Genomic DNA, 18,017 nt, shown 5'->3' on the forward strand with positions numbered 1-18,017 from the left:
TATAAATTACAGCAGTATTTATAAATTACAGCAGTATTGATAAATTACAGCAGTATTTATAAATTACAGCAGTATTAATAAATTACAGCAGAATTAATAAATTACATCAATATTTATAAATTACATCAGTATTAATAAATTACAGCAGTATTTATAAATTATAGCAGTATTAATAACTTACATCAGTGTTTATAACTTACATCAGTATTTATAAATTACAGCAGTATTTATAAATTACATCAGTATTTATAAATTACCGCAGTATTTATAAATTACATCAGTATTTATAAATTACATCAGTATTTATAAATTACAGCAGTATTTATAAATTATAGCAGTATTTATAAATTACCGCAGTATTTATAAATTACATCAGTATTTATAAATTACATCAGTATTTATAAATTATAGCAGTATTTATAAATTATAGCAGTATTTATAACTTACATCAGTATTTATAAATTACAGCAGTATTAATAAATTACAGCAGTATTTATAAATTACATCAGTATTAATAAATTACATCAGTATTTATAAATTACGTCAGTATTAATAAATTACATCAGTATTTATAACTTACATCAGTATTTATAAATTACAGCAGTATTTATAAATTACAGCAGTATTAATAAATTACAGCAGTATTTATAAATTACATCAGTATTTATAAATTACATCAGTATTTATAAATTACAGCAGGATTTATAAATTACAGCAGTATTAATAAATTACAGCAGGATTTATAAATTACATCAGTATTTATAAATCACAGCAGTATTAATAAATTACAGTAGTATTAATACATTACAGCAGTATTTATAAATTACAGCAGTATTTATAAATTACAGCAGTATTAATAACTTACATCAGTATTAATAACTTACATCAGTATTTATAAATTACAGCAGTATTAATAAATTACAGCAGTATTTATAAATTACAGCAGTATTTATAAATTACAGCATTATTTATAAATTATAGCAGTATTAATAAATTACAGCAATATTTATAAATTACATCAGTATTTATAAATTATAGCAGTATTTATAAATTATAGCAGTATTTATAAATTACAGCAGTATTAATAAATTATAGCAGTATTAATAAATTACAGTAGTATTAATACATTACAGCAGTATTTATAAATTACAGCATTATTTATAAATTATAGCAGTATTAATAAATTACAGCAATATTTATAAATTACATCAGTATTTATAAATTATAGCAGTATTTATAAATTATAGCAGTATTTATAAATTACAGCAGTATTAATAAATTATAGCAGTATTAATAAATTACAGTAGTATTAATACATTACAGCAGTATTTATAAATTACAGCAGTATTAATAAATACTAAAGATAATCCTTCTAAATAAAATCGTTTCTTGCATATAACACCGATGACTAAAACAACTTGAATTTTATTTGTTATATATTTTTATTTATTAAAGACTAGCGGGGGGGGGGGTACCCGGCGTTGACCGAGTGTTTGTAGGTGTGTGTGGTTGTTAATGAAAACCTAAGAATAAGCGAAGTAAAAAAAGAAACATAAAAACGAAGGTTAAAACTTAAGCGGGATGTACCCATAATCAAAACATCGAAAAAAAAAAACACAAAAAAACTAACGTAAAGCAAACGAACGATGTTAGATGTAAAAATCGAAAAAAAACAAAAACAAAAAAGAAAACAGAAAAACGAATGTTAAAAAAAAAAACACGTGAAAAATGGCTTAAATAAGCCTGTTTCGATATTAAAATTTAAAATATCGGTGTGTACCCGGGTGTTTTTGGGTGTGTGTGGTCGGTCGGGGGTGTTAATAAAAACCTAAGAATAAGCGAAGTAAAAAAAAAAAAAAAAAAAAAAACAGAAAAACGAACGTTACGTGTAAAATGGCTTCAATAACACTGGTTCAATATTTAAATTTAAAAAATCGAAAAAAAAAAAAAAGACATCCCACACCACGATTCGAACCCAAAACGTTTAGATAATGAACCAACGCCCTAGAATCGGTCGTCGTCACGAGAGGACGGTTTTTGTTGAAAAATTGTCGATTTCGGGGTAAAAAAAAAAAATGAACGTTTTTGGCCAATTTTTCGATATTTTTCGGGCGAAGGATGGGGCTTCAATATGATACCAAGTTTGTGAATTTTTTGTTCTGTCTGTCGAAAGTTTTTAGCGAACACACAAACACACATACAAACATACATACATACATACATACATACATACATACATACATACATACACACATTTTCGCTTTTATATATATAGATTGTATCATGGTTTGAATCTGTGCGCTTGCTTATACTCAAATACAAAAGTTAAACTTCAAATACAAAAGTTAAACTTCAAATACAAAAGTTAAACTTCAAATACAAAAGTTAAACTTCAAATATAAAAGTTAAACTTCAAATACAAAAGTTAAACTACAAATTAAAAAAGCAGAATTTCACATGATTATACACAAATCATGAGACTCCTATGGAAATGATTCAAATTAGCTGGACAAATTAATCCGGTGTTTCAACTTGAATGCAATTTACTTTTACATGCCCTCTCAAGTTTCTAGAGAGTTTATTTATAATTATTCTAATTAACCACTCAAAATTGTTATAAGGGGTTGATATCGAATGAATGACAATGAGTCAATGAATTTTGAAGAGTGGAGCATTCAAAATTAACGAATAGAAACAATTGCAAGAGAATTGAAATTCAGCTTTTTTTTTTAATTTGAACTGAATCGTTTATTAATTTGAGATGAATCTTTTTTTAAATTTGAATAAATCGTTTTTTAATTTGAGGGTAAAACGGTATAATTCCTTACCTCCATCTTCAAAGCTTGGATTACCACCTTCTATTATTGTCCAACATATGCCAGCATCTAAAATGAATGTTAAACAGAATATGATGATAATAAGGAGGATAATTTAGTAGATTCGTTAAGTTTGTTTTTGTTTAGCAATATTTGTTTTTGTTAAGCAATATTACGTCCTCCTCCTCATCATCATCATCATCATGTTCGTTATTCCAATTATAGTGTTAAAAAAGCTTCAACCAGAACTTGCCCCCATACTTACAAAACTGTTTAAGCGTTGCCTTAAGAAGTGCTTTCCAACACCCTGGAAAACCTCATCAGTATGCCCTGTATTTAAGAATTCAGGTGATAAGTCTCCCTCTCTCTCTCAGTACAGACCAATAAGTCTCCTGTGTGTCATGAGTAAGTTGCTGGAATCCATATTAAATAGGGAAGTAGTCAACCACCTCACAGAAATAACCTTCTTAGTGACACGCAATATGGTTTCCGTTCTGCAAGATCTATAGCAGATGTGATAATGGTTATAGCTCATAGGATTAGTGAATCTCTTGACAAAGACTTCCTTTCTAGGGCAATTGCTCTTGACATACCAAAAGCCTTCGATAAAGTATGGCATAAACGCCTACTTCACAAGATTTCTAGCTACGGTATAACTGGAAATGTTTTCTCAATCATTAAATCATTTCTCTCTGATAGGCTCATAAGAATAGTGGTTGATGGGCAGAAATCAGAGGCCTGCAGTATTAATGCTGGAGTCCCTCAGGGGTCAATCCTGGGCCCAACTCTCTTCCTGATCTACATCAATGATCTCCCAAAACACATGCTTAAATCATTCGTTGCTGATGACACGACCATCTATGGCAACACATCAAAGGCTGTAAATGACAATGTTCTCTCTGATTATCTCTCCTCTGATTGTGAGCGCATGGTACAGTAGAAGAAGAAGTGGCTGGTTACCTTTAATGCATCTAAAACCAAGCTCCTATCTTTACATCATCAACGCTCTGATCCCCATCTGGCATCAATTGAAATGGATGGCTCTCGTCTAGGGGAGGCCCCATGTTTTGATAAGCTTCTGGGTTTGACCTTTACTCCTGATCTGAAATGGAACATGTACATCAAGTCTGTTGCCAAGGTCACTGAGAAAATGGTGGGATCCTTCTACCGGTCCAGAAGATATCTCACTACTGATGCAATTCTCTATCTATATAAAAGCCAAGTACATCCAAGGATGGAATACTGTTGCCACATCTGGGCAGGAGCTGCTAAAAACAGCCTATCCTGCCTTGACAGAGTACAAAATAGACTTCGTGGCTTAGTGGGGGATGCCCTTTTCTCTTACCTGCAAGCTCTCTCCCACAGAAGAGACTTTGCGAGCCTATCCTTGTTTTATCGTTATTTCTATGGCAAGTGCTCGTCTGAGCTCCAATCTCTGCCCCTCCTCGCCAATCTTTCATGATAAACACCCGTCTAGCTGAAACCACCGTCAATAATTTTCCCCACTCTTATCTGTGCCTAAATCAAAACGTAGATTCCATGAACAAAGCTTCCTTCTTAGAACTGCACGCCTGTGAACTTTCTACCGCTTGTCTGTTTCTCAACTGATTTCAACTTGGATGTCTTCAAGTCCAATATAAACAAATTCCTGATGAACCGCCCCTTAAGTAATGACACTTTATCAAATCTCCAATACTAACAAATACTATAACACTACTCCATTGATTACTGTACATGCAATAACCCTTATCCCCGAGTGGCTTCTGGGCCTTGATAAGTGGTGACCTCCATATATATATATATATATATATATATATATATATATATATATATACTTCAACAAGTTTATCTTTCACAACCGTTATTATCTTTACTTGCATGCATCATCACACTGCATACACTGATAGACTCTGTACTTGATCAATAGTGGTAACGCTCTGCTGATTAGTAGTGGTGAAAAATTTTATTCACTATTAATTCTTGCAATCACAGAAGCACCTGCTCCACCTTATGATCTAATGTTATCACCAAGGTAATAAAACTTCTCAACAACCTCACTAGCTACGTCATTCAGATATGCCTTCTCCATACATTCTTCTCCATCTCTTTTGTCTTATACTTCTTGTACACACATTGGTTATCCTCTCTCGGCATACCAGTAATTTCTCTGCACTTTTTGTTTACTCTATACTTACAGGTGCCACAAAAAATTGAATTGCACTCAAATCCTTTTCCGGGAACTTTCCTCTTTTTATATCCATACTGTAAACGATTAATTGAATCCAATATTTTATTTGTTGGTTGCAGCAGAAATTGCAAATTCACACCCTTTGCCAACAGTTTCAGTAAGTGATAACTTGGGCGTCATAGCCCAACAGCATATTCTGTTCCTTATTTTCAGGTATATATCCATTGATATCTTATATGTTTTTATGTAGAGTGATATAATCCTTGGTTGATTAATTGTGTCTGTGCTTGTGTATATACTCGAGAGTATAAACAATGTAAAGAATATGCTGCTGTCATAGCCCTAGTGACAACAATAGAAACAATAGGACTTGAATTCCATAACTTATGACCTCATCCATTATGACAATTACACACCTTGACTTACATATAACTAATCCTAATCATCACTGAGTAAATCAACCAATCTATTAGTGTTTTCAATATCATCATTCTTTAATTTGTTCACCATCTTTTGACTGATAGACTTAGAACTAGCTGATAAATATATAGTATGATAAAAAGACAAAATAGGAAAATAAACACTTTTTGAAACTCTTATACACGTTTTATACTATTCGGTATTATCATCGGGGGCTTAAGTGATAAAAAAATTGTTGGGCTAAACATAAGAAATGACTATTATAGTAAAATTTGAGCAGTCAATGTATAAAACTATAAAATCAGACGAGAGAAAGAAGAAACGGAGAGAAGCAATAGGAAGAAATATATAGAAGCAAAATATTATTAGCTCAAGAATTTAATTTAGATGTAAAACATTTGATGAGTCGGCATAACCTCATAACAATCGGCAAGATGATATGACTGAGTTCGAATTCATCTGTAACTCATGCTAATTAGAGCAAATAATTGACAACGGGAAGCTAATTCGTTGATATGCAAATGAATACATATCAAACTACACGCCCCTCCCTCCATGATCCTTAAAAATACACTTACATAAACCTGTGCACATATCGGCACTTACATCCCCAGGGATTCCAGACACAACTAGCTCTTCAAACACAGTTAGATACAACTAGCCTTTCAAACACCATGACGCCAATTCTATTTTTTTTTTTTTTAAGTCTGGCTCGAATTGTAACAATCCTTTCCATCATATAATGACGTGCGTCTCAAAAGTTTGACTAAAATCATATTTTAATCGGCCCATTTCACAATGAAGACACTTTTTTTCGTAATGTCTAACCCGAATCGTATTTTAATTTCTCCATCCCAGCTGAATCGTATTTTAATCTTTCCATTTCACAACGACGGCACTTTTCACAAATCCGACCTAAATCATATTTTAATTTCTTCATTTCACAACGACGACACTTTTGATGAAATTCAATCCGAATCCTATTTTAATCTCTCTTTTTATAACGTCTTTTAAAGCAGCTAATTCATTATTATGCAAATGAATGCATATCAAACTACAATCTGTATTATTAGTAGAGACAAATTTCCAATTTACGTGTGTTATTCCGGATGTATCTAGCAGTGATTAGCAAATATCGATAAATAGAAAGAAATGAAAAATTTTCTAAAATAAGAAAATATTCTTTAGAATATTGTTTTTTTTATTTTAAGGATATTAGTACGAATGTATTAATCATTATCAGAAACAGATGGTAGAATAAGTAGACTGAAGAATATATTCGCTTTATTCCCTCGCTTCATCTCTTCATGAGTTGTGCCAACTAAAGTGGATACGCAAAATTTTATCAAAGATTTAAGTGGCAGCAAATGTCAATATCGAAATTTCAGGCCGAGTAAACCATCTTCTTTTCTCTCCCAAAGACGTTGTCTAAAATAAAATCAACTGTAAATTATTTTATAAGTCAGGGGCGCGTTCGAAATTAATGTTTCTGTTTAGAGCACAATTGAACCATGATACTTCGCTTTTGCATTTTAAACTTTAAGTGAAGTAAATATTTACAGATAGTTTTTATAAAATCAGTGCAATGTAGAATATAATGTATTGTGAACTGAGTCACTGCGGGAGGAGGCATATGAAGCTTCCTCCCGGTACACTGCGGGGAAGGGGTCCCTAACAATAGCAAGTAATCAATTTGATTAAAAGATTTCACCGATTTCGATGACAATAAAAGAATGGGAGTGGTGGAATATTTGTTGATCCTCACTCAATCTCGGACAATATCAGGTCTCCCTTGTAGTAAATAGGTATAATATATATCCCTTGTAGTAAATAGGTATAATATATATATATATATATATATATATATATATATATATATATATATATATATATATATATATATATATATACTAGCATTTCAGCCCGGCATTGCCTGGGTTTTTGGAGGTGTATGTTAAGCAAAAAAAAAGTGGTAGTAGGAAGGCAGGCTCGAACCCGTACCGCAAAAGAGGAAAAGAACCTGGAAAAAAACATGACGTCTTTGCTGTTACGAACACCACCAAACCGGAAGTGACGTAGGTTTAAATTAAGGCTAGGCAATCGAAAGAAGAGGATGACTTTCGAAAATATTGGCGAAAAAAGCGCCCCCCCCCTGTAGAAAAGTGCCAAGGTAAAGGTGAAGCTATTAATGTTTTTAGCCTATTTTTCGATATTTTTCGTCTGAGAGGTCGAACTTCAAAATGATACTGATATTGTAAAAATCCGTCACCTCTGTCGAAAGTTTTAGGCAGACATGCATACATACATACATTTATATATTTATAACTAAAAATTTTCGACTCAAACCAATTAAAAAGCTTACCCTATCTCTGAATACCCTTTATGTAAAATTTCAACTGTTTAGACCAGAAATTGTCTGAGTAATTTGGTAGAGACCGCAAAGGTCAAATTTTTTTAACTTTGACCCTTATTATGCCCCCTTTACATTTATTGTTTGGGGCTCAAATCAAGTTATTAAGTTAGATCCATATCTAAGGAACCTATGTCTAAGATTTCAAGTGTTTAGACCCAAAATTGTCGGAACAGTTTGGTAGAGTTATCAAAGGTAAAATCGTTGAACTTTGACCCCTTAATATCCAAATTTCTGGCCGAAAACGGATTATAAAGATTTTCCCAAATCTCAGTACCCTGTATATCCAATTTCGAGTTTGTAGACTTAACATTGACAGAGTTATTGCGTAGAGAAATGTACACACACAGACACTTCACTTTATATATATATATATATATATATATATATATATATATATATATATATATATATATATATAAACATGTATGCACATACGCAGCCAATAATGTTTGCATAAATACCATATTATAAACATGCTCTGTTTATTCATCGAGCACTTTTTGATAAACACAGGATTTTCAGTGGCTTTACATCTAGAAAACTAAAACTATACAAGCATTATATATATATTGTGTGTGTGTGTGTGTGTGTGTGTGTGTGTGTGTTGATATTATATTGCCCGTGTTACGCATATTAACACATCGAACTCCATGTTCCGATTATCATAAGAATCCTTATTTCAATAGTTCTTCTCTTTTATGGTAGACATCTATGCCATTATGTGTTAAATTTGAATGTAGTCTGTATGATAACGAGTTAGTAAGAATGTTATCTGACCTACCAAAAAATTACAGCAAATTCTTTTTACGCCTTTTGAAAAAAGAAAAAAATAGCGTAGACCACAAGAATGATATAAGAATAATAACGTATTTGCACAAAGTATTGCCAAATTGTTTCCAACATCATTAGATATTCTTTTGCTTTTGTGGATATTATGAAAATTAGAATGTCAAAATGAGTTACTCTTTTTCATGAGACAACCAATTGTTACAAAATTACAACTATTGTTGTTGCCGAATATTGCACGCGCTACATTGGCTGAGATTCATATTTTTCTCATTTGTTTCAATGTTTGGCGCTGATCTGTAAACCCGCAGCTGTGATCCGACTCATTTAATATAACCGTAATGGTCAAGTGATGTATTGAGCAATGAAGTGTGACCGACATAGCAACAAAAAGAGAAATGTACAGCTGGCCAATTAGCATGACTCACCTGATTACACAAAATGTAAACGCAGATGGTTAGCAGAAGCAACACATGTGCTTTTCATTCTTCAAAAAAGATTTTCTTGCTTCCTTCTTACAAGATTTGGTTTTAATGTTTGAATAAATAAAAATCTGTTCTCTTTTTCTCTTCTTTCTCTCTCTAACACACACACACACACATTTGTTCAGAGATGGCAATGACCACCACCACCAACAACAACAACAACAACAACAACAACAACAACAACAGCAACAACAGCAACAACAACAACAACAACCGTAGTTTACTTTTTTGCTAAGGGTAAGGGAGGCAGGCTTCCACTGGGCAACGTCGGTTAACGGGTCCTGCTAGTAATATATATATATATATATATATATATATATATATATATATATATATATATATATTATCCTTCCTGTATATAATATTTTGATTGCAGAAATTCCCCTCTGGATCAAATTACCGTAGGTTTGTAACAACAGATGCCACATACAAATTTATTATGTCTCAACTATTATTCACCGTCTTATGTAACTTTAGAACGTCGCTTTAGGCACATTTATTCGTTATAATAAAATCCTACATTGCATCCTAGAAGAAACATAATCGCGATCGCCAACCTCTTTAGAGGAAATAGTTCTTATTTTTCCCTCTATGTTTACAGTCATCATACCGCCGCTAGTCAACACCGGTAAGATATATGCACATTATAATTTTTTAAGGCACCCTTCTTAACTGGACCACATACTCATAGACATACCATTATCTTTCCATTCCCTGCTCCAAAAATAATCATTTCTCCCTCGGGGAATTTCCGCAATTCTCATTGGCTGAGCAATGAATGTTTTCATGTTACGGATTTCTATATATAAACGAACAATTCTTATAAAAAAAAAATGGTGTCGCTAGAAAACATTATTTAGCCTGGTGATGTGTATGAGAGAAAAAACACAAAATCTGCTCTTATAACTATTGCAACAAAGACAAAGAATATTTACTATTTATAAACATTTAATAAAACAACTTCTACGGACAAAAAATGTAAACATATTCACATCTACATCAAACTTACACTTCCATTCTTTAGTTCGCTCCACCGTGCGTTCGCAAATACAATACACGTGCTTTCTGTTACGATCGTCACCGATTAAAAAAGAAACGTTTCGGCTATCTCAGTTACTGGATTCTCTCGCTGTGTATATTTTCTCTCTCTCTCTCTCTCTCTCTCTATATATATATATATATATATGTGTGTGTGTGTGTGTGTGTGTGTGTGTGTGTGTGTGTGTGTGTGTGTGTGTGTGTGTGATATGCAACTGTTCAACTATTTTTATAGTTAACTAGATTTTATGTTTACTTATTTGCAACACCTTATAATACAAAGATATAAAACTACGTCAACTTTTTGCATCAATTGTTTTTTTTTCGCATACTTTGGCACATAACTAATTTCTTTAAGATATGATCTACTTTTTTCACCAATCTTTTTGTATCCATTGATTTTTTTTAGTTTTTTATCGCATTTCTTTGCAAATATTTAGATATTTTCCAATTTGTGCTTAACTGACTGACCTACCGGCGTGTTTGAAAGTTAGGGTCTTACCGATTTTATCGCCCAATTACCTATCCTTGAACGTAAATTTCATTAATTAGGGAACCGAATTTGGTATTTGCATTTCTTTTACAGACTGATTCTCGAAATTGCGCACACGTTAACGTTTTTTTATGATGGGAAGAAATTTGTACATTAAGCCCAACTTCATAATTTTCTTTAGATTGATGCCTTTATAGGCTTCCCACAATGCTGATTACGAAAATCTCATTCAAATTTTGCGGAGACAAGAACTTATAGAGATATAAAAACCTGTATCATGTACTGTAATCCATTGGCTGTCAGTTTTGTATGCACGCGTGATAAACAAATCTATTCCTCTCCTACCGACACTGCCAACCCCCAATTTTCTTCTTTTTTTTCCAGCATTTGCGGGTGGCTATGCAAACAACGATTATCACGGTTACATTTGGGGGAATTATCCCCCCCCCAATAGTGGGTTGTCTACTACGAATACCATTCTTTACATTAGGGATGTTGGGGTGTCTATTCCAAACGCCGATCTTAACATGACGATCCTCAAAGAAGTGCAGTGAAAACATTCGTAATTGTTTTGTTTTAAACGGTAAAAGAAGACGACATAAAACTGGCATTTAATTTACTATGATTGGTGGAAAAGTTGAAAAGAACAGGAAGACTCGAACAACCGGCGAAAACAACTAGGACTGCTACCACTGAGTTCAATCACTTCTAAACAGTCCGTATACAGTGAGAATCCCTAACCTCTAAAACTTCTGTTTATACTTTTCATTATGTCTCTGATAGATCATTTTTCGTGCTTTTATTAATTCATACTGATTTACGTATTCCCTTAATTGTTTTTTTTTTTTTTTAGCATTCAAGAAATACCTGCATGTTATCGCCCCAAACCATCACTACTCGACAGTGAAAGCCAGATTATTTCATTTCGGCCACAGCCGCCAGTGTCCGCATTTGTTCAGAGACGGCAATGGCCACCACCACCACCAACAACAACAACCGTAGTTTAATAAGGGGAAGGGAGGAAGGCTTCCACTGGGCATCGTCGGTTAACGGGTTCTGCTAGTATATATATATATATATATATACTCATCCACATACAGTACTGTTTTGCTGTTTCACAGCTCATCAGTGAGGCTAGACAGGCAACTACCTTAAGCCAGGATTGAAACCCGACACTCTGTACGACAGTCAAGGCTCCTAACCATTACGCTATTGGCGGCTGCTGAGCGAGTAGTGAGTTTAACGATATTTTGGCATTTGTTTACACAAAGAGCGTCGCTTATATGCTAATGGTAATTCGTGTATCACTTCTCAATATGCTCAACTTAAGATGAGGAGCATTATAGTCATCCACATACGGTACTGTTTCACTGTTTCACAGCTCATCAGTGCGGCTAGACAGGCAACTACCTCAAGCCAGGATTGAAATCCGACCGTCTGTACGACAGTCAAGGCTCCTAACCAACTCACTAGGAATAGTCACACAAGCCATCATCAAAGATTTCTCTTTGCGAACAACTTGTGGTGTTCTCTGGAGTCTGAGTGAAAACAAGTCCCCCCAGATTTCCAGTACTCTTTATCATGTTTGATAACGTTTGCAAATGAGTTTGCATTGTTGTAATAGCTGCTCACCATTGATTTCTTGTTGTAATAGCTGCTCACCATTGATTTCTTGTTGTAATAGCTGCTCACCATTGATTTCTTGTTGGCAGCGACCATTGGTCTTTACTGGAATTCGGATGGCAATAAGCCTCACTAAGATTCCAATCCTTTTTGCACTCATCCAGCAGAGGTCTGGCTATTCCTTTCGCTCCTCGATCTTTTCATCCTCTCGATCCTCCTCGATTATTTGGTGTGACGTCAGTTTATGGTGACACACACACACAAATGAAAAAAAAAGTGGAGGAGGCTGGTATGCAGGGGGGGGGGTAACTTCAAATTATACAGTTTCGGTTTTCATGATTCCATGTGATGTTCCTTTGTGCTTTACATCTGTAGCTCATGTGTCTGCATTCAATGTTTTCCTTAATATTTCAGCCATATTCATTATTGTTATGTGTTGTATCTTCTTAGCCATCTCTCTGATTTCAATCTCTCCTATTCTTTTTTCAAAGTTTTTCAGTATTCTTCCTAGCACTCCCACTATTAGCCGTGTTATCTCGACTTTTTCATCTTCCATGTCCCTTTGAGCTGTCTGCCAGTTCAGTATATTTGCTATTCTCCTTGATCTCCATGATCTTCACTCTGTGGTTTGCTGGAATGGCAAAATATACACTATGGCAGGACTTTTCCTTCTTGTGAACTATTATGACAGCCGGTCATCCTTGCTTGAATGTGTTTATCCGTTTGTATATCCATGTCTTCAATCTATGGTCCCCCCCTCGCCAAACTTTCACAAGAAACACTAGACTAGCTGAAAACATTATCAATAATTTTCCACACTCTTTATCTGTGCCTAAACCTAAACATTGATTCCATGATCAAAGATTCTTTCTTAGAACTGCACGCCTGTGGAATTGTCTTCTGTTTTCCTGCTTTCCAGCTGTCTATAATATGGTTGTCTTCAAGTCCAACGTGAACAAGTTTTTGATGAGCCGTTCCACTTAAGTTAACAAATTTACCGAACTTCCATTACTATCGATTACTATATTGTCCTTTTGACTACTCTACACTCTTTAACCCTTATCCTTGAGTGGCCTATCGGCCTTGATAAGTGGTGACGCCTATGTAAAAAAAAAAAATGTCCCATAGGATTTTGTAACTTTCATTTTCAAGTACTGCTGCCAGTTTGTGCTTCTACCATTTTTTTTTTTTTTTTTTTGGTGTTCAAGATGCAGTTGTTTGCATAATTCCCAGTATACAGCCTTCCCCACTTGATCGTGTCTGTTCTTTGGGGGCTAGTTTGCTGCATTATTATGTGGTTTATTGTTTCATCTTTGTCCACAGAGTCTGCATTTGTTCTTTTCTTGTGTCTTGTCGATACTTGCTTCGGTGTAGTTAGTTCTAATTGCATTATCTTGTGCAGCTGTTATTAAGGATTCAGTTTCTCTATTTAGGTTTCCTTTTTGCAGTCATGTCCAAGTGTTTTCGTTAGTCTCATCTTTTGAGTCGTCCATGTTATTGTTTCTCTTCCCATTTTTTCTTTTCTTGTCTTATCTCTTGTCTCTTCTGTTTCTGTCTTGTTTGCTTTTTCAGTGTTTTTGCTGCAGTAATTATTTTTTCCGTGTTTTCTATTATTTTTCTAATTCTTTTTTGTGTCATTTACACAGTCTTCTATACAAACCAACTCTCTTCTTCCTCCGTCTTTCCTTTTCACATGGTGTCGGTTAGTATCATCCTTTGAATGTAGTATATTGTGCATAATCATGAGTTTCCTTAGTCCTCTGGTTAAGATACCTTAGTTCTTCTATGGTTAAACTTATAAACGGTCCAGAGTATCTTACAAGTGACACTGCCCATGCGTTTATACTTTTAATTAGGTTTCTACTATATACTTTAGTTCCAATAAGTTTTCTTGTTTTTCTGAGATATTCCTTTCCAATTTTCTCTTTCATTTGAAGGTATTTGCTTCCAGAACTCCCAAACATTTGTAGTTATCATGTTCCCCTAGCGCCCTCATCTATGTTTGGTTGGGTAGTTTCATACCTTCTATTGTCTTTCAGTTTTCCTCTTCTCATGATCAGCAGTGCACATTTTTCCATATCAAATTTGATTTAGATATCCTGGCTGAAGATTCTGGCCGTGTTTATTAGTGTCTCTAATTCTTTCTTGGTTTTTGGAAACAGATTTAGGTCCTCCATGTACATAAGGTAGTTCATTCTTTGATCTGTATTAGTGAACTTGGCATTTTATTAGTACGTTGTTAAGGTGCATTAGCAGTAGTAGTGATAAAGAATCTTCTTGGAAGATACCTCTTTGTATTTTAATCTCAGTTATGTATTGTTCATCAGCTGTCGGTTCAAGTCTTCATGTATTCATTGCATTTTCTATCAAATTGATAATCTTTCCTGGTATTTTGTTCATTTTCAGGCATTCTATTATCCATACTTGCGGGATCCTGGCATACACTTTCTCATAGTCGATCCATGCTATAGCTAAGTTTTTTTGTTTTTTTTTTCTATTTTTACTGCCTTCAAGATACTTTGGTTTATGTATAATAGGTCATATGCTCTTCTTTTTCATTTTTGGCATCCATTCTGTTCTTCAGGAAGTCGCCCACGATTATGAAGGGAATGATAAAGTGGTTCCTTCAGTTCCGCTGTTAGTATTTTCCACATTGTAGGTAAACATGTAGTTGCTGAGGCTTCCTTTTTCTGTATCTATGTACCCGTGTGGTTTTTACTTTTATTATTATTATTATTATTATTATTATTATTATTATTATTATTATTATTATTATATTTTTTTTTACTAAAACTCTAAATTTGCTTAACATGATGTCACCGTCTCAAATTTTAATGTCATGACGTAATTTCTGGCAAACTATTTTTCGACTTCATTTCAACATGAAAATGTTGAAATGAAGTGGAAAAATAGTTTGTGTGAATTTATTTTTGTTTTTAACAACAAAGATAAGATGGCAATTCACTTAGTTTAGGAGTACTCTAGGGTCATCCTTAATTATATTTAGTGCTTTTAGTAGCACTCTGCAGGTCTCCTGTTTTTTTTTTTTTTTTCTTTTATCACTTAAATAATTTTTTTCTAGAGTGAGGCGCTATACACTGCAAGGTATGGTGTCTTCAACACATGCTTATCTCAATTCTGTTATGGTCTCTTCTTGTATATGAAGTACTATGAGCATAGTTGAGGCAATAAATAGTAGATATACGAGAAAATGGCTGGGTTTGCCTCCAGAATTATCAAACAGAGCCTTATAGCCAACAAGCTAAACTAAAATTACAGCTTAAGTCTATTGCAGAGGAATTCAAAGCTGGAAAAGTCAGGTTCCAGAGGATGCTGGACAATTTCAAGCATGCAGTGGTAAAGACAGTACAATCCTCTCTTAAAACAGAGAGGAGGTGAAAAGTTTGAGACACTATAAATGAGGCTAAAGAAAATTTAGCTCTTAAAGAAGTCCTTGGGCTGGGAATGACCAGCATTCAAAGATAGTTTACGGCTTCAGTTAAAGATCGCTGACAGCTGGTCATTAAGGAAATTAGGAAGAGGGGGAAAAGTAAAAGACTTATAAAAGGCGTTCAACGGCCACAGCAGGAATGGACAATCTGAGAAGGAGCAAAGATACATTACATGGAATGATATTTGGCATATGGCGCCACTGAGGTTTAGCTTCATAATATGCTCAACTTACGACGTTTCTATCACTGATTGATCTCACCAAATGGAAGAAGTGGGATAATTCAACCTGTCCTTTGTGCAAAGAAAAACCACAGACTATGGAACATATGCTTAGTTCCTGCAGATTAACACTTGCTAATGGCTGTTATACATGGTAGTGCAACAGGAATTGACCACAATGATTAGAAATCACATTAAACCCGAAGCAGCTAACTTACGCTACAAGTTTTTTTGTGGAGGGAGGAAAAATATGGATCAAATCTAAACGTATAAAAAAAAAGAAAAAAAAATAAAAGCAGGCGTAAACGCTAGACGATATTATTTAAAACTGATCATTACTTCGCACTTTATCCATGTGCACGTATTAAGTAATTAGCAGTTCGAAATAAGAGTCCTCCGGGTGTGAAGGTTCAATTCTCAATACAGTTGATACTAAGAATATAAGAATCATTACTGATAGGACAAAACAATTTCCCCCAGGGATTAAATGTTCACATAAACTAAATAGACAGAGAGTTTTAATATCAAATTTAACATCAAATGTCGCGGATGTTCAACACTATCTGAATAGCTTTCTGTATTTCTCAGCTTATCTTATGTAGAACTTATTTCTCTTTTCTTTCCCATGATAATTCTTGGTGGCTGAGGCTATAAAGTTAAAGGTGACTGGGTTCAAATCTTTCGACCAGCAGTAATTATCACTAACTACACTGGTGATTTCATAAGCATGAAACACTAGTGTCTGTTGGTGAAATCACTTAATATTTATTTATTTATTACTATATATATATATATATATATATATATATATATATATATATATATATATATATATATATGTATGAGAGAGAGAGAGAGAGAGAGAGAGAGAGAGAGATGGTACCAAGTCAAACGTATTCAGGAGATAAAACTTATGAATTAAAACGAGGTTATTAAGAATGCTCAAAAAGAAAATGAGCAAAATATAATATAGTGTTGGAACAAGTAATCGAAAAAATTGGAATTTTGAGGAGGATCGGAATCGTGCCTATATTCCGATGCCAAAGACGATTCTTTTCATTGTTTTTATGTTTGTTTTTGGTTAAAACCTAATCTTCCACAGCTCATATTAATGATAAGCTGATACATATTTATTGACTTTAAACTACCAGTAAAATCAAAACCTATAGATCATCTCCATAAATGTATTTCTATATTTAGGAAAGTATATGTACATATTTCATGGATTTTGTGATAACTCTCCCCCCAAAATAACTCTTTATTTAGAAATTTAAAAGAATTGGAACCAGAATTGGTAATCGTATCGAAATCGGGAAAAATATTGGAATCGTCCCATCACTAATATACATACATATGCATTATTATTGTTATTATTATTATTATTATTATTATTATTATTATTATTATTTTATTAAAGCTGAGTTAATCAATGTTTGCTTTTCTAAGGCTTTTCCATATACTTTGTTGACACAAACTACATGCTATAGTTCTGTGATTGTCTTATGTTTGAAAATATTCTGTGTCAGTTGTTATAATTAATCACATTACTTAGTTATTTTTAGCATGAGATTTACATTTTTTTAACAGTTTATTAACTATGAAATGCACCAACAAATTAAAACGTTTTTTATTCTATTTTATCTATTCGCTATTTTTTAAGTAATTATTTAAATTATTCGAAACTTAATATTTTTGTATTTTTAGTAGATGAAACAAGTATTTAAAGTAAGGCATATACAAGATATTTTTTTGCAATAAATTTACGTTTAGAGTAAATATCCTTTGCCTTTCACTTTTCATTATTTTATTTTATGGAAAACAATGCCATAATTTTACCATTTCTATACCAATGATTATATGAATATATAACTTGGGTAATTTGTATCTGCCGTCGTCAGGTATATTTTTTTACAAGAGCATATTCATTCTCTATCTATCTAGTTAGCTTTCTTTCACTAATTGATGTGAAAATGAACAGAGACTAGAAATATAAACCTCAGGTCAATAATTCAATGATGAGATTGAGCATTGATAAATCTTACTCAACCATTTGACATAATATTGTAATCAGTATCAACCTTTT

The 18,017-nt window shown here is 33.3% G+C and overlaps 1 long non-coding RNA gene across 2 annotated transcripts in view; it reads right to left on the bottom strand.

The window, feature by feature from the left end:
- Positions 1 to 18,017, bottom strand: part of LOC145284753 (uncharacterized) — a 95,287-nt gene that overhangs the window by 69,131 nt on the left and 8,139 nt on the right. For both annotated transcript variants that reach the window (XR_013868874.1, XR_013868873.1), the window contains exon 3: positions 2,829 to 2,885. This is a non-coding gene — a long non-coding RNA (uncharacterized LOC145284753). The remainder of the gene's footprint in view (positions 1 to 2,828; positions 2,886 to 18,017) is intronic.

This window comes from Euprymna scolopes, chromosome 9 (genome assembly GCF_053919585.1).
Source record: "Euprymna scolopes isolate OS-2025 chromosome 9, ASM5391958v1, whole genome shotgun sequence".
NCBI classification, from domain to species: Eukaryota; Metazoa; Mollusca; class Cephalopoda; order Sepiida; family Sepiolidae; genus Euprymna; species Euprymna scolopes.